The sequence below is a fragment of the Petaurus breviceps genome, unplaced genomic scaffold, assembly GCF_028583685.1.
Source record: "Petaurus breviceps papuanus isolate PSGF00001 unplaced genomic scaffold, PetGlider_PUasm1.0 118, whole genome shotgun sequence".
NCBI classification, from domain to species: Eukaryota; Metazoa; Chordata; class Mammalia; order Diprotodontia; family Petauridae; genus Petaurus; species Petaurus breviceps.
The window spans coordinates 9138484-9164620 of NW_027185616.1; the positions used below are offsets into that span (position 1 = coordinate 9138484).

The 26137-nt window shown below is 40.3% G+C and overlaps 1 long non-coding RNA gene across 1 annotated transcript in view; it reads right to left on the minus strand.

Moving 5' to 3' along the window:
• Positions 1-3869: 3869 nt before the first annotated feature.
• LOC138159621 (uncharacterized) overlaps positions 3870-26137 on the minus strand; it is a 46465-nt gene continuing 24197 nt past the window's right edge. The window contains exons 2-4 of the long non-coding RNA XR_011167928.1: positions 5341-5483; positions 4774-4937; positions 3870-4217 (exon numbers count right to left, since the gene is read on the minus strand). This is a non-coding gene — a long non-coding RNA (uncharacterized lncRNA). The remainder of the gene's footprint in view (positions 4218-4773; positions 4938-5340; positions 5484-26137) is intronic.

Consider the following 26137-nt stretch of genomic DNA (forward strand, 5'->3'; position numbering starts at 1 on the left):
GAGACCACAGGGACTGGGGTACTATTCTAGTCCACATTCTATACCCAGGCTTATACCAAGTTCAGTATTAGCCTCCAATGAGAGGGCAGTTAGTCTCCCTGTTCTTATTATACTTGGTCTTATTAAGTTCTCATTTTGACATCCTGGGATGATTTTACTCATTGCTTGGGTTGTGGCTTACATCTAGGGTTTCCCCAAAAAGACTGGAGTAGGAAAAGTACTCAATCGCCTCCAAGAGATATTTGTTCAACAAAGGTCAGAATAGAATAAACACAAAAGAGTTAGCCCAAACAGAGGCTCAGGCATATCGAGGCAAGACATGTACTTTAGATAGCATGTGTTCACAGCCTTATAGAGGCCAAGGAAGAAAACTGGAACAAAAGCTCTTAAGCCATACCCCTCATCGGAAGCAGCAAGAAACAGTCCTGATAGGATTCACAGACAGAAAGGAGGAGGGAACATGAAGCACCAGTCACTCCCTTTTAGATGTACACTGAGTGATCAGTTATTTTGGCTCAAAAGACAAGATTTGTTTTGGCATTTCAGAATACAGTGCTTGAATCACACATGGCTGGGAATGAGTCCCAAAGGTCCCACCTGGTCAATCAGGACAATGAATGGAAACTCTGAGCATGTTCCGTGGGATGGTCCCTATAAACCAATTTAACTTCACTTCACACGTAATCTAAATCATCTATGTTGTCTTCCATAATCATCTCTATCTCTCGATTTCTTAAGATGTATTTCATTCAATCTTCTTGCTGAGAATTTCTCTCTCACACTGCCCTGAAACTAAGAAGCTTCTGTCTATATTATGGAAATAACCCATTATCCTTTCAGGCTTTTTGGAGGTGGGCCTAAGATCTAGTCTTCATTTGAGAAGTCAATGTACAGCCCTTCACAGGTGCCCTGAGGGAGTTATTGGGGGCAATGTATGCTAAGTGGATTCTCTACTTTGAAATATGTGTCACCATTCTATGGCTGTTTCTGATCTACTAACCTCATGGTAAAAAAAAATGGGCTTTTGATTGGCTGGTGAGCCAGAACAGAGAAAGTATGCACGATTTCCTTGGGAACACTTCGGCCTTTTCTCTTTCCTTGGTATCCATCAACAGAGAAGAGCTGCTGTGGACTTGTGGGGGGAGACGACCTTTCTCACCTGCAATCTCCATAAAAGCTCAAGCTCACCAGCCTGGCATTGCTGAGAGAAATATGCCAGCCTTGTGGCATGTGACTCTTCCCACCCATGCCAAAAGCACATACTCCTGGTACTGCCTATGTCTCTATTATGTCTGTTCTTCTCTGTCTTACGTGAAGAAATTGTTGGAGCTTAAACAAACTGCACTGTGACCTTGCGATTTTTAAGTGATAGGAGAGCCCAGAGGTCTGTCCCAGAGCTCAGTATACCAGCACAGCCCACAGGGGCAAGTAGAACCCTGGCCCTATAGCCAAGATGTTGCAAGAAGTGACTCTGTTTATTGGGCATGCCAAACCTGGAAGAACTAGGTGGGAAGAATGCTCTGGAGCAACTGCTTTAAGGTTGAATTTACTCATAGGATAGTGCTGTTCTTGTTGTATCTTCTTAGTAAATAATCCTTTATAAAAGTTAATTGATATTAATTGGCTAAATGATACTGAAGTGTTAATTGATATTTAATATTAGGGTTGTTCTGTCTGTCCTGCATTCTCGAAGAGGACCGTGACATCATGGAAATGATGACATGACTTGCAGTTGACTTGGATTGGAGGGAGGGAGGGCTGTGCAAGGTCACCAGCCTCACCTTTTCCACCAGAGCCATCTGGGTCCAGTGGCCAGATATTCATCAGGAGGACTGGAGATGGCCCAGGATGCAATGGGAGACCCTGGCCCTTTTAGACTAAGGTGTTTTCAGTACTCACTTTGAGTGAGGTAAGATATTCAGTGAATGTCTTTAAGCAGTTCCTCAAGGGATGGCCCATTTAATAAAATTTTTAAAAAATCAAACTGGGAGGAGAGCCCCTCAGGCTTCCTGGCCAAAAGCAGTTACTATTTAGTACTTACATTCACTCTGTACCAGGAGGGCAGGGACCTATAGTCCAATCTATGACCTCCAGAGTGAATTGGGTTAAAGGCCTGGTCTTTGAGAAAGAAATTGAGGCAGTAGACCCAAAGGACAAAAGGCAGCTTTTTGTTATCAACATGTCCGTTCCCCGGGGCAGAGCACCCCAAGGTAAGGAAGGACAGGGGAGAGGAAGGAGGAGCAGAGGGGAGGAGAGAGAAGGGAGGGGAAGGAGCAGTGGGGAGCTGAGAGATGGGTCTCCCATTGCAGAGGAGAGGGGAAAGGAGGGGAGGGGAGAAGCTACTACTCACTCACAGGTCATGTTTGTTCTTCATTCTCAAAGAGGACCATGACATCAGGGAAATGTTCTCAAAGTGAGAACCTGAAAAGACCTTAAGCTAAAAGGGCCAGGGTCTCCCATTGCATCCTGGGCCATCTCCAGTCGTCCTGATGAATATCTGGCCCCTGGACCCAGATGGCTCTGGAGGAGAAAGTGTGGCTGGTGACCTTGCACAGCCCTGCCTCCCTTAAATCCAAGTCAACTGTAATATTGGGGAAAATACACTGGAAGAGGAGCTCTAGCCAATGGCATCAGAAAGACACTCCCAACCTCTCCGTGGTACCCCGAGGACCCTTAAAGGTGAGATACAGCTAGCCTAGCTTTGGGCGACCTGACTCAATGATGTGAGTGAGGGGTGAGCTAGGGAGCCCCTTTAGCATAAGGCTAAAATAACCCAATATGTTACATGTCTTACTTGAGCCTCACAACAGCCCTGTGAGGTAAGTATTATTATTTATTCCATTTTACAGAGAAGGAAACTGAGGCTGAAATTGCTTAGGTTACTTGCCCAAAATCACACACCTACTTAGTATCTGAGGCAGGATTCAAACTCAGGTCTTCCTGACTTCCAGTCCAGCCTTCTTTCTATTTCAGCACCTATATTTCTTGTTTCCTAGTATTAAAATGTGCAGATAGTAAATGCTTAACAACTGCCTTTTAATTAATTCAACAGAAATGTTTCCACTTTCCCAAGAACCATTTTGTCAGGAAGCAGCTAGGCCACTGATAGATAAATGAGCAAATTCCCCTTGAAATATGATCCTCCTTTCCCCCAGTGCAGAGAGATAATCATTTCTGGTTTGATAATACCTAATACAACCCACAGTAATTTGCCAAGGGATCTGATAGCCAACCATCACTGGGGTGGTTCCAGAATAGGTGGAGAACCACAACTGAAACATCTGGAAAGGGCACATTTCTTAACTGCTAGAGGAGGAAGAGGATAAAGGAAAGGAAACACCCACTATTAAGCCAATCCTAGAACAGGCCTGAAGCAAAAAATATTAGCCAGAAGGGAGGAAGGGGACACCTTCTCCCCATGAGGAACCAAAGGCTGAAATAGATCTTTCTTTCCTTACATTCGTACAATGGTCTCTCCTGGAAGGAGGGGAGGGGAAGCCCTCTTGGGAAAAGAAGTGATGCCTATCCTCATTTCCCTAAGAAAGAAATTCCTGTTTTCTTTTATAACCTGCCCTCCCAGGCTCTCTGCCAAGAATGTGAAATGTACTCACCACTAAGCTTCTAAAATATATGTGCATATATAGGTTAAGACTGGAAGCCGAAGGAAAAGCTATGGCGCTCCAGCCGGAAATATTTAATCTTCAACAATAATTAGAAGTACGTTTTTCTCTACTTTCAGTAGAGCTAGTTGGTCTCTGAATTTTGATGTGCACACCAGCAGATGTCAGTTCAGCCCCAGAAATCAAAAGCCCTTCTGTTCATCACGCTTATAAAAAGCATGGGAACAAAATTGTTTCTTAGCGATCATATTTCTTTACCCAAGTCTTTGATTTATTTTAAATGAAGATGTTTTAAATTCATGATATCCTAGGGCTACAGAGACAAAATGGAAATAATCAAGCATCTACCCCCAATCATCTGGTCTAGACAAAAGACAACTGGTCTCGCCATTCAATATCTGTTTGGCAATACCGTAGCTCTTAGGCCAAACAGGGAATTAGAAGTCAAGTTCCCAATGAATTTTGGCTGCTACAAAATTGTGAAAGGTTAATCGACATGAAGAAAAAGAGGTCTGATAAAATGGTAAGCAAATGGCATCCTTTCTTCACCTGTAGCTCTTAAATGCTCCCTGGTCCAAGTTTGACTTGGACAAGAACCTAAAAAGGCAAAGAGGAAATGAAAGTCATTGTACTTGAAGAATTTGGAGGATTTTTGAATTGGCAAGCAAATTGCATTGTAGACAGATATTTGCCTATGAAGATTAGGGGGACCTGTAAGTTAGACAAATTTTGAGAAAGGCTTACAATGCCTTGATTTATGGCCCTGTCTCTTCTGCCACAAATGATTCAGATCAAAGCAGCTCCCAATGACCAATGAAATTTGGCTTCCCATCTATCTTGTCCATGTCCTTATATAAATTTTCCACAAAAGGGTCTGTCAAAAACACAGATGAGTCATATCAACACGGATGAGCTCATATAACCATCAAAATATGGAAGTTGCTTAGAACTCACCTGGGAAGCAATTTACACTTAATCCCCGAGGACATAAACTACAGGAGCATTAACTGAAACTTGTGCTAGTGAGATGATCTTTCCTCAGAACTAGGTACTGACTTATCTGGTCCTGGGATTGTAATTAGGGTGGATAAAAATGAGCTTTAACCCAGGTCATCAAAAGCATAATAAGGATCTTGACAGCACTTTTACTTACTTCTTCAACAGTATAGACCTGGGCTGCAATTTCTTGATTGTTTATCCAGGAGGATGGTTTTGATTTTTAACTTCAGGAGAGATGTATCTCCTCCAAAAAACCTTCAGCAATACTTTGGCTACCCAATCCTGTCCAGCAGGCTGAGGCTTCTCATGCAGCAACTCCTAATGTGAATAAATAGGAAAGGAAGCACGTTCAATGGGGAAGGGACAAATGTGTTATGAAAGCTCTCTAGCTTGCATAGGCCTTGTGGGAGTGGTTGTTTTGACCTCCTTGTAACATAGACTTTGCAGCTGCAGGAGCCTTCCAATTCCCAGTTAGTTCCCAAAGGCCAATAAGACAAGAGGAAAACAGAGGGGGGGGGAGCAGAGGGAGGGAGCAGACAATGGAGATGGGCAATAAGCGTGGCTGAGAACTAAAAAGACAGAGGATAGTGGACTGGATGACCTGGTAGAAATCATCTAGTTATTTTCATGCCCCTAAAGGATAGGTAGGTGGCAAAGCAGATAAGAGTACCTGACTTAGAATCAGGAAGAACTGAGTTTAAATCTGGCCTCAGATACTTACTAGCTGTGTGACCCTGGACAAGTCACTTAACCCTGTTTGCTTCAGTTTCTTCATCTGTAAAATGAGCTGGAGAAGGAAATGGTAAACCGCTCCCATATCTTCACCAAGAAAACCACAACTGGGGGCAGAATGGTTGGACATGACTAAAATGACAACAAAAACAATCCTGAGTTTTTCCCTGAAACAAAGGACTAATCTTTCAAAACAGAAAAATCCATTGCAATGTTTCCCAACTAACAAGCATTTATTTTCTCTTCCTATGCCCTCTCTCTATTAAAAGAAGAAAAGAAAGACAAAATCCTCAAAGTTAATATGCATAGTCAGGCAAAACAAATTCCTATCTTAACCATGAAATACTCTTTAAATTTTTTAAGTTAATTTATTTATTTTTGGTTTTCAACATACACTTCCATAAGTTTTAAATTTTCTCCCCCGCCTCTCCTCCTCCCTCCCCAAGATGGCATGCAATCTGATATAGGCTCTACACATACATTCCTATTAAACATTTCCATATTAGTCATGTTGTAGAAGAATTAGAATGAATAGGAGGAACCATGAGAAAGAAAAAGAAAATAGTCTTCTTCGTTCTGTATTCAGACTCCATAGTTCTTTCTCTGGATGTGGATGGCATTTTCCATCATGAGTCCTTTGGAATTGTTTTAGGTCCTTGCATTGCTGAGAAGGGCCAAGTCTATCAAAGTCAGTCATCAGACACTGTGGCTGTAACTGTGTACAGGGTTCTCCTGGTTCTGTTCACTTCATTCAGCATCAGTTCATATAAGTCTTTCCAGGTTTTTCCACCTGTTCATCATTTTTTTCTTTTTTGGAGGAGGGAAGGCAAGGCAACTGGGGTTAAGTGACTTGCCCAAGGTCATGGTGTCTGAGATTGCATTTGAACTCGGGTCCTCCTGATTCCAGGGCCAGTGCTCTATTCACTGTGCCACCGTGTCCACCCCTTGCCCATAATTTCTTACAGCACAATAGTATTTCATTACATTCATATACCACAACATGTTCAGCCATTCCCCAACAGATGGGCATCCCCTCAATGTCCAGTTCTTGGTCACCCCAAAAAGAGCTGCTATAAATATTTTTGTACATGTGGGTCCTTTTCCCATTTTTACGATCTCTTTCGGATACAGCCCTAGAAGTGATATTTCCTTTAAAAAATTTTAACAACAATATTTTATTAGTGACACTGTATGACTTTGAGTTGTGGTATACCATAGACTAAGGAATCGAAGTTGAAGGTCGTCCAAGGAGCAATCTTCAATGAATAAATATTTATTCGTGTGAGGTGTACGGATGTCTCTGGCGTGAGGACTGTGAGCCCTTTTCAGGGACACTCATCCTCCTTTGGCGTCTCTCTGCCACCCAACTCCAAGAAGCTATAGCATGCACAGCAGCCACACCCGGGTAAAATCATTTCAGTAGACAGGCTAAAGCAGGTTAAGGGTAACCAATGGACCTCAAACCCAAACCCTCAAGCCTTCCACTCCAAATAATCATAGGAACTATTTGTGCCCAACCTGGGGTAGAGCCTTCTGAGCTGGTATTGGTCTGATCAGCTACAGTCAGACACACTGTATGTGGTGTCTTTAAGAACAAAGGATAACCAATTTATTAATGTACCTACTATGTGCCAAATACTTTGTTATGCCAGGGATACAAGGACCAAATGAAATAGTTCCTATCCTCAAAGAACCCATATTCTAACAGGGTGTAATGTAATATCAAGCAAAGGCAACTTCCCAGGTTCAAAATACCAGCATAGGTGCTCTCTATTTTATTCAGTAACAAACCCAGAACAGAGAAGATCAAAACATGACATCATTCAAAATACAGCATTTACTAAGTGTGATTAAATCATCTCCAAGGCCTACCCCACCCCAGGACTTTCCAATCATTCAATCAATTACAAAGTCTCTGTTCCAAATACTTCTCCACCCCTAGGCTATACCTTAAGTAAGTCCACCACAAAGCCCCTCTTCTCAAATGCAGATTAGTTTCCAAACATAAGTAAAATACATTCATTTGCTCAACCATAGAACACAAAAAGGTCAAAAGTTCCCCACCCCTGGATCACAATTGAATCTACCCCAGAGTTACATCAAGTTTAAACACCGCACTTAATACCCAAATGGAGGTCTTTTCTTCATCTTGACACGAGGCAAGTTCTCAGCAATCTTAGTTCCTGGGAAGACAAGGCTTAGCAAGGCCATAAGATACATTGCCAGTCCCTTCATGAATTTATCCTCTGTCTGTAGAACAGTCCTAGAACCCCTGAACACATTAGCAAAGCCCTCTCCCAGGATTTCTGTAAACATACAACAAGAAAATCCTTCTTCAGGGCTTCTGAACCAACAGAAAGGCTCCCAGACCCCTGCAACAACAGCACTGTCCTTCACCAGTGGACAGTATTCATTCTGTCTGCCGGACAGTCTCCAGACCCCTGCAACAACAGTACTGTCCCTCACCAGTGGACAGTATTCACTCTCTGTCTGCAGGACAGTCTCAGGCCTTCTTAACCAAATGCCAGGTTCCAGGACTTCTTCAACAGGACAGTCTTTCACCAGTGGACAAATCTGGCAAAATAACATCAAAACAGACAGACAAAGTACCAGCAAAACAGCCATGTCTCCTCAGTCCTTGGCAGCTCAGGAGGCAGGTCTCAAAAGTCCAGGGCAATTCAAAGCGGCCACCAGCAATCTCTTAGTCTCTCCCCCTACACGAGGTGCTGCTTCCAAAAAGAACTTCCGCCTCTCTCTTGTCTCTCCAAATCTACGTCACCAGCTCCTCCCAGTCAGGACTTTCTTTTCACATCAAAAAGTCCATCCCACAGGTGGGATTAACAAGCTCTGGGTTTTAATACAATCAATTTGAAAACCAAGCCCAATACAGGGGAATCTCCACATTCCATTACTATCACACAGGGCAGGCAACATTTACATATATAAGGATATAAAAAATAACAGACATATGGTAGGTATGATTAAACTGTAATGTTATCAATCAAGAATTACATAAGAGAAGATGTACAAAGGATACAGAAGGATGAACAGAAACAGATGAAAAAAAATTTTTTAAAAAGCAAGTCCAGTCATGTGATAAAAGAGAAGGAAGACTGATAAACAGCCATCATGCTCCATTGGTATACTTAAGATATCAAAAGAACTGGAGAAAGGCTTCCAACATGTTGAGGGTGCAATAGAATGCTGGGCCTGGAGTCTGGAAGAATTGAGTCAATTGCTAGCTATGCAACCCTGGACAAGTGTCTTAACTTCTGCCCAGTTTCCTCATCTGTAAAATGGGGGTAATAATAGTGAGGATTAAATGAGACAATACTTGTAAAGCTCTTTGCAACCTTAAAGCATCATATAAATGCTAGCTATTATTTTTATGTTGGGGGAACATGGACAAGAGTCACCCAGGATAAGTTTGAAATAGTAGAGGGAAGATCTAAAAATTAATAAGATCAAAATCGTATCAAAGAAGAGAAACTACTCAGAGCTAATCTGGGAAGCAATTTATATCTAGGCCTTGTGAATTTAAAAGACCATGGCATTAATAGAACTGGACATTGACTTATCTGGTTCTAGAACTTTAACTAGGTTAAGGCAATTGGAGCTTTGTCCCAGGGTACCAGCTTTTGAAGGATCCTGAAAACTCTTGGGTTCTTTAGAAGCACAAGAAATTAGTTTAGTGTCTGATTAGCAAGAATATTTAGTAGGAAGCTATAAGATGATCATGCCCCTGATAATTGCGACCAAGTGAACTCTTCCCTTGTCCTATCTCATCCGTCCCCCACTAAATATTCTTGCTATTGTTGTTGTTCAGTTGTGTCTGACTCTTCATGACCCCATTTGGGATTTTCTCGGCAAAGATATTGGAGTGGTTTGTCATTTCCTTCTCCAGATCATTTTTCACAGATAAGGAAACTGAGACAATTAGGGTTAAGTGACTGTAGTAGCAACCACACTAGCACACAGGGTGGGCCGCTAGCACAGGTTCTTTGATCTGCTTTTCTAAAGGAAAGACAGCTTTAAAGGTTAATTATCTTACTTTAATTAACAGACAGATAAGTAGTCCAAGAAAGACCCTAATAGACAGGGCTCCAACTGTCTAAACAGAATAATACAACCACCTACATCACCACCAGACCCAGACCAGAAGAGCACCAACATCTGAATAGTGGGGTGACTCTTATCCAATGACTACTGAGAGTCCAGTCCAAGGAATCAAAAGGTCCTCATGAGCAAGCCCCCAAAGCAACATGCAACCTCCTAGAATATAGAACAAAAACTTGGCCCCTGACTGGCTCAGAGCCAGAGGGCATGAAACCTCCATGACTCAGCACGACTGTAAATTATCGGGGTTCAAAAGAGATTAATCCTTTAGATGTTTACAATTTAGCCTGAGCCTGGCAAACTAAACTCCAAAAAGAAAACAAGAAAAAATCCCACCTTGCTTGGGCATACAGTGACTTGCCCAAGGTCTCATAGCTAATAAGTACCTGAGGCCAGATTTTTACTCATTTTAAATCAGTCTTCCTGATCTCAACCCTAGCAGTCAATCAACTGTGACACCTAGCTGCCCAAACCACAACATAAGATAATGACTTCCCTCATGTCCCCTGGTAACTGCAACCCAAGAGAACTCTTCCCTTATTCTATCCCACCCTCCTCCATTCCCTTCCGTAGGCTGAAGTTTTAAGTTTGAGCTTTAACACGGTGACTTCTCTGTGTCCCAGTCTCTTCCCACATCCTTTGTTAGTTCTTCCCCAAAATGTATTTGTCTTAAAAACTGTTCTCAAGGGCTGTTTTGTGCTGCTCATCCCAGGCATGCTTTGTGTCCTTTGCCCAGGGTTCCAAAATTGCTATTTATGCCTCTGTATGGTTCTGATGACTCTCCACTTTTTCTCTCTCTGCTACCCTTTATATTCTCTGCATGGATTTTAATATTCTCCTCAAAACAGAGGACAAAGGAAGAGAGGATAGATTGAAGTAAGATTTTAGAGAACAATTCAGATCTGTAATTTGAATAATTTTAGTTTAGAATGAATCTTTATTCAATCAAATGCTATCAAAGGATGGTCCCCAGACCAAAGACTTCATTTTTTTTCTTTTTCAATTTTGAGATCCTATCCCTACTGCCCTGACATATTTTGGTTATAAAGATCCATTTCTGAAAGATGTAAAGAAGTAATTGTTGTTATTGTTCAGTTGTGTGTGACTTTTCATGACCCTATGGAACATACTGTCCATGAGGTTTTCTTGGCAAAGATACTGGAGTGGTTTGCCATTTTTTTCCTCCAGTGGATTAAGATAAATAGAGGTTAAGTGCTTTGCCCAAGGTTAGAGAGCTAGAAGTGTTTGAGGCCAGATTTAAACTCTGGTCTTCCTGACTCTGGGCCCAGAGCTCTGTCCACTGAACCACCTAGCTGCCTCTAAAAGAGTGATCAGCCTCTCATAAAAGCTACCTGGTCATTGTGGCAGAGAAACTTAAGAGAGAACTAGGATGAACTGTAATTGCTATTAGCCAGTTTGGGGTCCATATTTAATCTCATATTGAGAATTGCTCATAGAGAGACAGAAGGCCACACAAACTCTCAAACATGGGTCAGACTCAATGTAATTATCCTGTAATTTTGGGCAATGGGGCCAACATGTTGTTTGTCCTTTGTTTCAAAGAGGACCAATGACATCAAGGGGTGATATCTTGACTTGAGAGTAAATTGGATTTAAGTGAGGTAGAATTGCACAAATGCATAAGCCTCACTCTCTCTTCTAGAGTCATCAAAGTCCAGTGGCAGGACAAAAGTCAGAAGTCCCAGGACACAGTGGATGACCTTGGCATCTTCAATGTCTGACTAAGCTCTAAACACTTCACAGCAACTGCTTAAGTCATCCTTCTTGGCCACTGGAACAAATTGTTCTCATCTGCCTATGCCACCAGGAGAAGTCTTCACAGGCTTGGGGTAGACACCCCCCTAACTTACCAACAAGTTTGAGGTCAATTGGATACCCTCAATCTGGTTAGCCAGGAGAAAGTTTACCAAGGTGTGGCCACTGTACATAACTACAGCTTCTTGGAGCCACAGGTGAGAGTTAGGTGACAGGACATCAAAGGTGATTGAGCCCTGAAAAGGGCTTAGCAAGGCCTCAAACTAGAGGTGCTAGTCTTTCCTAAACATCCCATATGGTCAACCAAACAATATCTCAAACCCTTAGACCATCTTTTCCCTCCATTCTCTGGGTAATTTGGGTATGAGCAGGATTTTAGGCTCAAATAACTCAGATACTGCAATTGTGCTATGTAGACCTTACCTAGAAGCAACATGAGAGGCACTGTGTGGAGAGTCCTAAAGAGAACCCAGGAAGCAATGTGGTATGCTAGAAAAAAAAAAATACTAGGCTGGGAATCAGGGAATTTGTATTGGAGCTAGAATTCGTATGGGGTAGCAAGGACTTTTACCCAGGGCCTGACATTTATGCTTCCTCCTCCTCAGGGTTGTACTATCTTTTTTTTTTAAAGCGGGGTTAAGTAACTTGCTCAAGGTTACACGGCCAGGTGCTTCTGGGTAGGTGCTAAGTGTCTGAGCCCGGATTCGATCCCAGGTCATCCAGACTCTGGGGCCGGTCCTCTTACTCGCTGTGATACCTGGCCGCCCCAGGGTTGTGCTATTAACAAGAGCCCCAGTCCAGGGCTACTATGTATGTGTCCTTCACTCATATCACCTCCTTAAAAACCCCATCCTAGACCCACCTTCCCAACAGGATGGTACAGAATGCTGCTTTTTTTTTTTGGTCAGTTAACAAGAATTTATTAAGGCACTGTACTCATACACTGGGGATACAAAGAAAGGAAGAAATATGGTAGCTTCCCTCAAGGAGCTGAACATTCCTTTTTTTCTTTTAAGGATAAATGACTTTTTCTTAATATTCACTTTTATAGAAATTTGAGTTCCAAATGTTTTTCTCCCTCCCTCCCCCCACCCCAAGACGGCAAGCAAACTGATACAGACTATACATGTACAATCATATTAAACATATTTCCACATTAGTCGTGTTGTGAAAGAAAAATCACAACAAAAGAGAAAAACCACAAGAAAGAAAAAACAAAAAAGAGAAAAAATAGCATGCTTCGATCTGCATTCAGACTCCATAGTTCTTTCTCTGAATGTGGATGGCATTTTCCATCCTGAATCTTAGATCCTTGTTAGATTGCTGAGAAGAGCTAATTCTATCAAAGCTGATCATCGGGCAATGTTGCTGTTACTGTCTACAGTGTTCTGGATCTACTCACTTCACTCAGCATTGGTTCATGTAAGTCTTGCCAGGTTTTTCTGAAATCTGACTGCTCATAATTTCTTAAAGAACAATAGTATGGGGCGGCCAGGTAGCACAGTGAGTAGGAGCACCGGCTCCAGTGTTGAGAAGACCTGGAGATCGAGTCCCGGGCTCAGACACTTAGCACCCACCCAGGAACATCTGGTCGTGTAACCTTGAGCAAGTTACTTAACCCCAATTGCTTAGGGGCGGCCAGGTGGCTCAGCGAGTAAGAGCACCGGCTCCAGTGTTGGGATGACCTGGATCAAATCCGGGCTCAGATACTCAGCACCACACCCAGAAATAACTGGCCGTGTAACCTTGAGCAAGTTACTTAACCCCAATTGCTTTAATAAATAAATTAATTAATTAAAAATTAAAAAAAAAAAAAGAACAAAAGTATTGGAAGCTTCTTATCCCCACTCCCTCCCATTATTCGGGCTCAGATCACACTTCCCTTGAAGGTACCTAGATCAGCAGCAAGTGTAGTACGAACCACTGCCCCCCCCCCATCCATTGGAAACTCCACCCTTCTTCTCCTCAGTGCCCATCCTCTTCTGCCCTGTCTTTCTGCAACCTTGCCCTCTGCGATTGTGATCCAGTGGGAAATGCATTAGATTTGGAAGCAGAAGTAAGGGATTTGAATTCTGGTTCTGCCACATAACATGAGTGACTTCTAGCAACTTGCAAGTACTCTGGACCTCAGATTCCACATCTGTAAAAAGACAAAGATCGACTTACATCAGAGGTGTCAGACACACTGCCCCATGTGCCCACAACACTGCTGAGTACAGCCCAAACTGGATTAAAATGTAATTGGGAAATATTTAACAAAACAAATAAAAATACAACAAAACATATATAAGATTTAGGGATTGTTATGCACTGGATTGGTGGTCCCTATTTCTTTTTTAGTTTGATACCACTGAACTAAATAACCTCCAAGGTTCTGTCTAGCACTAAATCTACAATCCCTCCTCTCTTGTCATCAAACTCCTCTTCAATCATAATAAGAAAAGCTAATATTTAATTAGAGAAATGCAAATTAAAACAACTGAAATAGCACCTCACAGTAATCAGATTGACTAATATGACAAAAAAGGAAAATGATAAATGTTGGAGAGGATGTGGGAAAATTGGAACATTAATGCATTATTGGTGGAGTTGAGAACTGATCCAGCCATTCTGGAGAGCAATTTGAAACTATGCCCAAAGGGCAGTCAAATTATACACACCCTTTGATCCAACAATACCACTACTGGGTCTGTATCCCAAAGAGATCACACAAGAAAGGGAAAAGGACCTAAAGAAACATTTATAATAGCCCTATTCATGGTGGTAAATTGAGGGGATGCCCATCAATTGGGGAATGGCTGAACAATGGCATGTGAATGGAATGGAATACTATTGTACAATAAGACATGATAAACAGCCAGATTTCAGAACACCCAGAAAGACGTGCAAACTGATACAAAGGGAAATGAGCAGAACCAAGAAAACACTGCACAGAGTATTAGCAACATTGTGTAATGACTAGCTACAAATGACTCAGCTTTTCTCAGAAATACAATGATCAAGACAAGTACAAAAGACTCACAAAAGAAAATGCTATCCATATCCAGATAAAGAACTAATGGGCTCTTAGGGGTGGCTAGGTGGTACAGTGAATAGAGCACTGGCCCTGGAGTCAGGAAGTCCAGACTTCAAATCAGCCTCAGACACTTAACACAAAAACTAGCTGTGTGACCTTGGACAAGTCACAACCCCAGTTGCCTTCCAAAAAGCAAAAAAAAAAAAACAAAAAAACTAATGAACTCTAAATGCAAATTGAAGCATATTTTCTTCACTTAATTTATTCTTTCTCGTGGTTCTTTTTCCCCTTTTAATCTGTTTCTTCTTCTACAACTGTGATGACTATGGAAATATGTTTTACATGATAGTATATATATGAACTACATCAAACTGCCTACTATTTTTAGAAGAGGAGAGGGGAGGGAGGGAGAAAAATTTGGAACTCAAAATCTTATAAAAATGAAGGCTAAAATTTTTTTATATGTAAATGTGGGAAAAGATAAAATACTATTTAAAGCAAAAAAGGGGGGCTAATATTTATATAGAGTCTACTATGTACTAGGCACTATGTTATGTATTTTATAATTATTTTCTAATTTGAAACTCACAACAGCCCTGGGAGGTAAATGGTATTATTAACTCCATTTTACAGATGAGGAAGCTGAAGCAAACATATGTTAAGTGACTTGCCCAAGGTCACACAGCTAGTAAGTGTCTGAGGCTAGATTTGAACTCATATCTTCCTGACTTGAGGACTTGGTATTCTGGTCACTGTAATGTTTAAGTGCCTTTTCTTCTCACAATCCTTCCGTCTTCTAGAGCTTATTGAAGGATACCTTTCTCCTTCAGAAGCCACATTTCTTGGCATTTTTTCCAAGGCCACTTCCCTGACACCCAGGGCCAAGAGGAAGAGTTGGCAGATGCCCTGGTCCCCACTGCCACTTTCAGATCCATTACCCAGCAACCATCCTAGTTTGAATGCAGATTGAAGCATTTTTCACTTTCTTTATTTTTTTTCATGGTTTTTCCCCTTTTGTTCTGTTTCTTCTTTTACAACATGACTAATATGGAAACATGTTTTACGTAATTGCATATATATATATATGTATATGATCTATATCAAATTGCTTTACCATCTTGAGGGAGGGAAGGGAAGAGAGGGGGAAACTTTGGAATTGAAAATTTTATAAAGAATGAATATTTTAAAAATTGTCTTTACATGTGATTGGAAAAAAAACAAAATACTATTTTAAAAAAAGTTTAGGGGCAGCTAGGTAGGGCAGTGAATAGAGCACCAGCCCTGGAGTCAGGATGACCTGAGTTCAAATCCAGCCTCAGACACTTGACACACTTACTAGCTGTGTGACCTTGGGCAAGTCATTTAACCTCAATTGCCTTGCCTTTACCTCTCCAAAAAAAAAGTTTACTCCATCCTAGGATCCTTGTTGATCTCATGTAGGGGCCTCGAGGTCATTCTCCCTCTTCCCCTAATAAATTCAGCCCCTGACTCAAAGTCTTTGCCCCTTCAACCCCTGCTTCCTTCAAATTCCTTGGTCTCACTCTTCCTCAATTTCTTTTCTAGGCCTTCTCAACCATGCACTGTCTAAACACCCCCTGCCAACCTCATTCGCCTGAATTTACCGCAGTGGCCAAAATTCTTAGTCATGACGTAAGACTTTGGCTTTATGTTTTATCACTAATTTGTTATGAGACATTTACTAAGTCATGGAACCTCTCTAGTCCTCAGTTTCCTTATTTGCAAAATGGAGGGTTTGAATTAGAAGGCTCTTTGTAGCTCTAACTTGCTGAATCTGTAAGACAATGGCTTAGATTTGTAAAATGCCACCTTAAAGATTATTTCTATCTTTTGTTTTCATATCTAAATATATCCTGTTCTCCTCCCCTGCCCAGAAAGCTATTTGTAACGAAGAATAAGAAAGAGGGAAATAAAAGCAGTTCAGCAAAACTAATGTATCAAGTCTGAGAGAACATTCAATGTCCCACACCCACAGTCCACCACCTCTGCAAAGAAGGAAGGGAGCTCTAGAAAAATACCATTTGTTTGAAGAAAATCTCATGTGCAAAGGAACTTCCAGGCTATTTAGGGAAGAGATTGGGAACTGGGGCTCTGAGTAAAATACAAAGCCTAATGCTTTAGAGACAGCAGATGATGTAATATACCCAGGGGGGCTGAGCCCAAATCTCTGCTTCCACACTTTTGCAACTGGATGCATCTGGTGGGGGTGTAACTAACACTAACAATTGATGAGGGAAACCCAGATTGCTCATGTAAGACATAAAATAAAGAATCTGTCTAAATGCTATTCAAAACTGAAGCAGTCATGAATTCCTTCCTGTTGGGGAGGTGGGGAGAAATCCCAGGAAATCCTCTGCCCTTTTCACATTTACAGGCAGCAGTGCCAGATAGCCTGAAATCAGATAGTTTGGGGGCTGAGGATGGGGGGAACTCCAAGGGGGTGGGAGCTTGGGGTGGGGGGAAGGTTAGGGCAAGCAAAGGCTAGTAGGGCCCAAGAAAAAGATATTATTACTAACAATCATTTCCAAAACTCTAACTCAGTTGAGTGGGGCTGTGTGCGTGTGTCCCCATGCAAGCAATACAATGCAGATGAAAAGAATTCTCTTTATAGAAATTCTCTTTTTTCTTATTTGCAGAAAAAAACAAAAGAATGTCTCCATGGATTGGTTTTTTCCCCCTAGTTTCAGGATTGTTCTTTAAAGACCCTTGAACTCCACCTACCTTGTTTCCACAATTAAAATAAAAACCAGTAGAATTCTATTAAGGACTGAAAAGAGTTGGGAGAAGAGAGGTGGATGGGAGAAAGGAAGTAGGATCTTGAGAGCAGGGACTGTCTTTTGCCGTGTGTGTGTGTGTGTGTGTGTGTGTGTGTGTGTGTGTGTGTGCCCAGCACTTAAGCATAGTACCTGGAACATAGTAGGTACTTGATATTATGCTTACTGACTCAATGGGAACCCATTACCTCATAAAGTAATCCATTCCCTTTTGAGATAGCAATAATCTAGTGTTTGGCTGCTTTGAGACAATATCTGCCTTGCTATAATTCCTGCCCATTACTCCTAACTATGCCCTTTGGTGCCATACAAAGCTAGACTATTACCTCTTACACTTGACAGCCCTACAAATACTAGAAAACAACTATCATTTCCCTCTAAAGTCTTCTCGATTGTTTCTTCTCCAAGCTAAATGTCTTGTTCCGCTGACCTGTATATATGGTATCATCTTGAGGCCTACTCTGGATACTCTCCTGTTGATCAATGATGTTCCTAAAATGCAGGGATTAAACACAATATTTCACCTATGGTCTGGCCAGGGCATATTATAGCAGGACTATCAAAAAACCTGTCCTGGATATTATTACTCTCTTGATGCAATGTAACATCACATTAGCTTTTTTGCATGGCATAGCTTACAATGCATTTTGTGAATTTACATGCCACAAAATCCCCAGATCTTTTTCAGATGGATCACTATCTAATTAGACTTCTTTACTGAGAGAAATGATTATTTCATATTAATAACCATTTTCTATTGGGGAGATCCAGAATTTTTTTCCCCTTCATATTTCCTCATTCTCTACTAGGTCAAATCAGAATAAGGCTAATGATGAGATTAGATTTAACTTTCTCCTCAATCTTGATCAGACTCCACCCAAGTGGGGATGCCCATTGTGTTCTACTCAGGCTTGGATTGGGGTAAGGGATAGATCCTTTGACTAGATCAGAGGCTCACAAACTTTGGCCTACCACCCCTTTTAAAAAAAAATTACTCAGCACTCCCCCCCCAAAAAATCTACTGTCATTAACCCTTTAATGTGTTTTTTAATTTGCATCATTTGAAAAGATTTTAAGTTTTTTTTTTAATGATACATTATAAATTTAATAATAATAATTTTTTTTTGCTTTTTTAGAGGGGAGAAGGTAGGGCAGTTGGGGTTAAGTGACTTGCCCTAGGTCACATGGCTAGTAAGTGTTAAGTGTCTGAGGCCGGATTTGAACTCAGGTCCTCCTAACTCCAGGGCTGGTGCTCTATTTACTGCAACACCTAGCCACCCCTAAATTTAATAATTTATTATAAATTTGTGGGGTTTTTTCCTGCATTGAAATTTTGATGACACTATATAGCATCATGTAACTGTATGTAGTATTGTATTGTAAACAATTCATTACACACATATATTCCTGCTGATACATGCTGAACTTCCCAACAATGCACAACATACTCTCCTGTCAACACTTGCTTGTTAAGACCTGTCAGCAGACTTGACCACTGATTGGTTATAACTTGATTTTGTGTGTTTATTTAGAAAATAATGACTTTAACTGTTATACTACAGATGAAACATGTACAAATGGATTTTCAAAATTTTCTTATCTTCTTTTCTTTCCTTATACTTCCACTGCCCTCTTATTTTTATTCAGCACCGTCAATTACACCCAAGGCTACTACCACCCCCTGGATCATTCCAGTGTCCTGTAGGGGGCAGTATCACCTACTTTAGTAACCTCAGGTAGATTGTCCAAGGCTGGAGGTAGTCTGGGAATACAAGTGATATAATCAGTCAAGTCTCCCAACCCCTCATTAGAATAGGTCCTCCTTTCATTATAATATTCATTCTTCTCATTAATTGTTAACCAATCAGAGTTGATCGTCACCTATACGATATGGTTCGCACCTAGGGAACACCTACTCTTCCAAAGGCATATAAGTATCAAGAAGCCTTCATGATCCATCTCTGTTTCACAGAGATGGCCAAATGACCAATCCTCTTATTAATTAATCACTAGCCATAATTAATAGAATGATTAATTACCCAGAAATTATGTCTCTTGAACTTTTTACACATGACACTATCTTGTATTTCTGAAACCCAACTTTGAAATCCAAATGTAGGATGTTATTTTTCATCTTATTAGAATCAGCCAGATATTCTAGCATGCCTGGAAATTTTTGGATCCCAAGTTAACTTTCTTTCCAAGATAGCTGTTATGTGTAAATTTGACAAATATGCTGTCTATACCTTAATCCAAATCATTGCTAAAATGATAATCCTGGGTTACTCTACTAAAGAAATTCCTTTGAGTTGACATTGATTACTTAATGCTTGGGGCCCAGTCTTCCCCTCTAACCATACTATCAATTAGCCCACATCTTTCCATCTTTTCCACAAGAGTAGCATGAGAGACCTCAGCATTCCCCTGATCTACCAACCTAGTAACTTTGTTGACACAGGTAAAGACTTGGTAAAGTCTTTTTAAACAGGTAAAGTTCTTGATGAAATCATGTTGGCTCTTTGTGATCACTGATTCCTTTTCTGTATGTTCATTAGCCATCCTTTTAATAATATATCCAAGAATTTTGCCAGGAATCAAAGTCAAGCTCATTGATCTATAGCTTTCAGAAGATTATTTCCTACCCTATTCTGGAAAATCAAACCAATACTCTTACCCAAAGTCTTTTAACAACAATTGACTGCAGTTTAGCAAGTACATCTGGTGATTATTCATGGATATGGATAAAATTCAGTCTGTCCCTGCTGACTTCTGCTTATGTAGGACAGCTTGGTAATTTCTTACCATCTCTCTACTTATCTTCATAGATTCCCAGACTTGTGAGTAGCCAGCTAGTGCAAGTAATATTAAAATGGAATCCCCACAATAGCACATATGCCTGACAAATGGTCATCCAGTCTGTATTTGAAGATCTTCAGTGGACAAATACTTCTGTGGCAACCAAATCTTTGGTTAGCTCTAACTGTTAGAAAGATTTTCCCTACATTGAGTATAAATCTGCCCCTTTTCAACTCCCATTGCTTCCGGTTCTACCCTCCAGGGCCAGACTGTACAAGCCTAATCCCTTTTCCAGTGACAGTCATCCAAAAACCTAAACATGGTTCTCAAATCTCTCCCTTCCCTCCCCCAATCTACTCTTCTCCACTTGGGTATTAATTCCCTATCAATCATTTTTGTTCTTTCCTTTAGAGTCCAAGGGTCATTCTCCTTAGCAAAGAAAACAAGATAGAAAATTGAGTTGGGTAGTTCTACCTTTGACTTGTCTATTTTCATCACCTCATCCATCCTGAGTAGAGACTGTCAACCTCTCACAGTGTTTGTTCTAAGAAAGAGACAAGCAAGTTAGGTCAATGTCCACATTTTTAATTTCTCTCACAAGCTGGCAACAGGCATTGCATGGGAGCTACAGTCCAGAACTAGCTCAGTTTGGGGGTTGGGGGAACAGAGTTATATGCCCTTTGAAGAGTAGGTGTTCCCAAGGGGTGCCAATCAACACTTACTGGTCAACACACTGGGAAGTGGGCTATAGTAAAATGAAAGTCTAGAGTACATGACTTAGGTCCCTTAATCCTGGTCAAAGAGACATCAATTTCCATGTCACCTGTCTTGACAATAGGGAGGAAGTAACATTTTCCCAGACCTGTCTAGGCAACCCAATGGGTAGGAATAGAACCATTAGATTGGGTAAAGGGGGATGGGGAAGCTCTGAGTCTCCAAAATAATGATTACTAAGGAAAATAATTTTTCACATCCCCCCATCTGGTTCTAATGGGAGGCATAGCCTTCTCAATGAATCACTAACTGATATGGTCAACACTTCATCAAGGGGTTTGGGGACTTAAAATGTATAACAATATGGGAAGGGGGATAGGAGAAAAATTGATCAACATACTGACAAAGCTAAGGGGGCAGTCCCCTTTGTAAGTAAATAGACTATACAGATACAAAGACACAAAGGAAAAAGTAAACAATAAGTAAATTGTCCATTTAAGACTCAGAAGTCTCATCTCATACAGCTGTCTGGTGTTTGAGACATCTGATGAAGTTTTCTTATTGGAGTGTAGTTTAAGCGGTTTCCAGCAGATTGTCCTCTTTGAGACTCCTTGTAGAGACCTGCTTTCTGTTAAAATCTCCTACAAAATTGATCTCAACACAATTTTAAGTTACCTTGCCAATAACCAGGTCAAATAACGAAAGTTAACTCAAACCTTATGTCTCTATTATTATTAAATCAAAATTGGAACCTTGGCCAATTGTCATGTTGATATATCTAAGAAACTCAAATTAAAAAAAAAAAAGAAAGAAAAATTAGAACCTAGTTTTTATACTTTCCATTAATTTATTATTCATCAGGAGGATTGAGATTCCATTAAGGAATTAATAACAGACTCCAATACACACATAAATACATTGAGTAATCAATTTTAACACAGTACATATCGAGTAAGTTATTTATAATAAAATAATTCCAACTTCTAGCCATATTCAAATAAATAACCCTAATTAAAGTGGATGCTTCTTTTCAGACATTCACAAGCTAGATCATAAACATTCTTCTTCTAAATTTAACTAATTGTACTGAATAACAGAATAATATCCTGGTTTCACAAGTCCTTAACCTAATCATCCCTATATTGGGATACTATACTATATGTAATCTGTACATAGTATATATATAATATATACTATATATAATAATATATACTATACTACAATATATAGTATATATACTAGTATATATAATGATATGTATACTATACTATAATATATATAATAATACATGCTACATTATATATAATCATCCCTATAGTGAGGAATTTAAGAACCCTAACTTACACAGGATATATAAATAGTAATAGATATCAAGGCTAAATACTTAATTAGTTGTTTGGCCTAAAATTCTAGGCTAAATAGCTCAATCTTATATTTGCATCTTACTGTTGTAACCTCAGATGTTCCAGTATCAATCTATTATTTAATAGATTGGATATTGTGCTTACAAAACTTCTTGATTCTAGAAATTTGCCACAAAAGAATAGGGACATAACCATAGCAAGGGAACAATGGTTCCCTAACTTCATGTCAGTTCCAGGCAGAAGTTACATAGACGGCCAATTGCATTGAGCCAGGCTTATCATCTGCCAGGGGGAATATTCAAATTGGGTAAATGAAGTCAGGAGAATCCTACCTCAATTCATGCAGAGTTCTCCCATGAGAACACGCTCTGCAGTTCATAGATGCATTTCACAGATCCCACAGGGTTGCTAGCATCATGGATCAGTGGCACAAAAGAATTCTTTGATATACCATACCTGGACAGACTCACAGTCAGTTAACAGTCCCAAAAGGTATTGAATACAAGTTGTAATAATCAGTTTCATGTTTGTCATTATTGTCACAGAAAAATACTGCTGCTCTCAAGAATCCCTTAAATAATGGGAACATCTGGGGTGGCTAGGGGGCACAGTGAATAGAGCACCGGCCCTGGAGTCAGGAAGACCTGAGTTCAAATCTGGCTTCAGACACTTAACACTTACTAGCTGTATGACCTTTGGCAAGTCATTTAACCCCAATAGCTTCTCCAAAAAAAAGGAAAAAAATTAACAATGGGAACATTTTCAAGGTGAGCCCTAAGTAGTTTAGATACATTCCTACATATGTACTAGTTCCTGATTAAATAACAAACATATATAAAATCAAATTTCCCATTAAGATAACACAAGATAGTTCAGAAGTTACTGCTCTTAATAGATTTGCATCTGTTTCTCAAGCTATCCTTCCCTAACCATACTCAATCTGAAACAATGACACACTTCAGGAATTGAATCTTATACATGTGATAAGTTCAAACAATAATTCTAACCCTTACTAGGCCATGGAATGAATTTGAATCTAAACAACAAGATCTTTCCCACTTAAAGTTCATTACCTCTCATTGGGCTCCTGACTCTGACTCTTCTTTCTGTGAAAGGACCCATTTAAGGCCAGTTCAAGGAAAATTTAAGAATAACACTCAAAATTCACAGTAGATTTGGACATAATTGTCATTAATACCAAATTATTACTACAACAAATGAGCTTGCAAATGGAAATTTGGTAGGCCTTTTAAAAACCACACAAATGATTTTGGAAAACATTTCTTTATAGGGGGTGGAGTCAAGAAAGCAGAGTAGAAACAGGACTTCCTCAGGGATCCTGCTTCCACCTCCTCCAATTCATGTAAAAGGTGACTCTGAACAAACTTTGGAGCGACAGAACCCACAAAATGACACAGAGAAGCTAACCTCCCACTGAGGACAGCCTGGCAGGCTGGCAACAAGTGGCCAGCACAGCATGTTGGGAGTCAAGCCCAACACCACTCAAGCCTGAGGTTTTAGCCTCAGGCCGGGCCTGACCAGCCGTCAGCTGGAGGGACTTCAGATCACCAGCAGCTGTGGCAGTTTTCAGAATTATCAACACATAGAGGCTAAGGACAAAGTGAGAGGTCAATGCAGTGTGGATTTTGGGATCCAGTAGTTTGGGAGTGAGGTCCAGCCTTTATCCCCTGGAGGGAGAATCCACTGAGGTGCCCCAGCCGTGCAGCCACCACCATGTGGCAACTTCAGTTCCTAGCCTGTATATTGTAGGGGGACCAAACAACCAATCTGAGGCATAATTGCTCTGGCTTTAACCTGCTTGGATCTGGATTTCAGTCTAGGGTGAAGGTCCTGAGGTATGTGACCAGCTTGCCAGAGCATGTGGAGGCTTCAGAGAGGGCACCCAACTAATACCTTTGGCAGCTGAGAAAACCCCAGCAATTTGGGACAAAGCTTCCCTGTCTGGTAGCAGAGTCCTACTGTGGCAAAAAGCTCAAAAGTCAAGTAATTGAGTGGCAACATGAGCAGGCAAAGGAAGCAAAGCAAGCAGAACAATCCAACTTTACACTCCTATTTTGGGGACAAAAAGGATCAAAGCATGGAACAGGAGGAAGACAACAAAGTCAGAACTCCTGCACCAAAAGCTTCCAAGACAAATATGAGCTGGTTACAGGCCATAGAGGACCTTAAGAAGGTTTTTGAAAACCAAATAAAAGAAGTGGAGGAAAAATTGGGAAGAAAAATGAGAATGATGCAAGAAAATTATGAAATGAGAGTCAACAAGCTGCCTGAAGAAAATAACATCTTAAAAAATAGACTAACTCAAATATCAAAAGAGGCTCAAAAAGGCAATGAGGAGAAGAATGCCTTGAAAAGCCGAACTTGCCAGATGGAAAAAGAATCTCAAAAGCTCACTAAGGAGAATCATTCCTTCAAAATTAGATTGGAGCAAATGGAAGCTAGTGAATTTATGAGAAATCAAGATACTATTAAACAGATCCAAACAAATGAAAAATTAGAAGGCAATGTGAAATATCTCATTGGGAAAACCATTGACCTGGAAAATAGATCCTGGAGAGACAATTTAAAAATTATTGGACTACCTGAAAGCCATGATCAAAAAAAGAACCTAGAAATCATCCTTCAAGAAATTCTCAAGGAAAATTGCCCTGGTGTTTTAGAACCAGAAGGCAAAATAGAAGTTGAAAGAATCCACCAATCACCTCCTGAAAAATATCCCCAAAAGAAAACTCCTAGGAATATTATAGCCAGGTTCCGAGACTCCCAGATCAAGGAGAAAATATTCCAAGCAGCCAGGAAGAAACAATTTGAATATTGTGGAAACACAATCAGGATAACACAGGATCTGGTAGCTTCTATACTGAAGGATCAAAGGGCTTGGAATATGATATTCTGGAGGTCAAAGGAGCTGGGATTAAAACCAAGAATCACCTACCCAGCAAAAGTGAGTATCATGTTTCAGGGGAAAATATGGTCATTCAGTGGAATAGAGGACTTTCAAGCCTTCTTGCTGAAAAAACCAGAGTTGAGTAGAAAATTTGACATTCAGATACAAGAAGCAAGAGAAGCATGAGAAGGTAAACAGGGAAAAGAAATCATAAGGAACCTATCAAAGTTGAGCTATTTACATTCCTACATGGGAAAATGATAATTGTAACTTATGAAACTTTTCTCAGTATGAGAATAATTGAAGGGAATAGAAATGTATATTTATATTTACATACATATATATGTCTATATAAGAGGGTATATGGGCATATGAATTCATATGTGAATGTGTGTATATATATGTGTACAGGTATACATAGATAGAGGGCACAGGACCAATTTAATAGGAAGAGATGATGCTTAAAAGGTGAAATTAAGAGGTGAGAGAGGAATATAATGAGAGGAGATGGGGAGAGACAGAATGGAGTAAACTATCTCATATAGAAGAGGCAAGGGAAAATTGTTACAATGGAGGGGAAGAACAGGAGGTCAATCTTATTCTCAATGAATTTGGCTTAGGGAGGGAATAACATACACACTAAATAGGGTATCTCACCCTACAGAAGTAGGGGGGAAGGGGATGAGAAGGGGGATGACGGAAGGGAGGGAAGGCTAGGGGGGAGGGAAGTTGGAAGCACCCACTTTTGAAAAGGGACAGGATCAAAGTAGAGAACAGAACAAGTGGGAGGTGGGACAGGTGGGAAGGAAATATAGTCAGTCTTTTACAATATATCCACTATGCAAATGTTTTGCATAGCTACACATGTACAACATATATTGAATTTCTTATCTTCCCAGTAAGGGTGGGTGACAAGGGAGGAAGGGAATGAATCTGGAATTCAAAGTTTTAAAATCAAATGTTTAAAATATATATATATATATATGTATAGATATAATTATTAATATTATATCGCATGTAACTGGGAAATAAGATATACAGGCACTGGGGCATAGAGAGCCACTGTTCCCTACTAGAAAGTCTAAGGGGATATGGGAGAAGATATGAGAGAGAGTAAATTGGAGGAGGACATATCCAGTGGGATGGCTGTTTTGGGGTGGTGGGTAAAGGAAAAATGAGGAGAAAATTTGTAACTCAAAATCTTGCAGAAATGAATAATGTAAACTATAAGTTAATAAAGCATTTGATTAAAAAAAGAATATAAAAACATTTCTTTATAAAAGTATTTCTCTTTCTTAAAAACT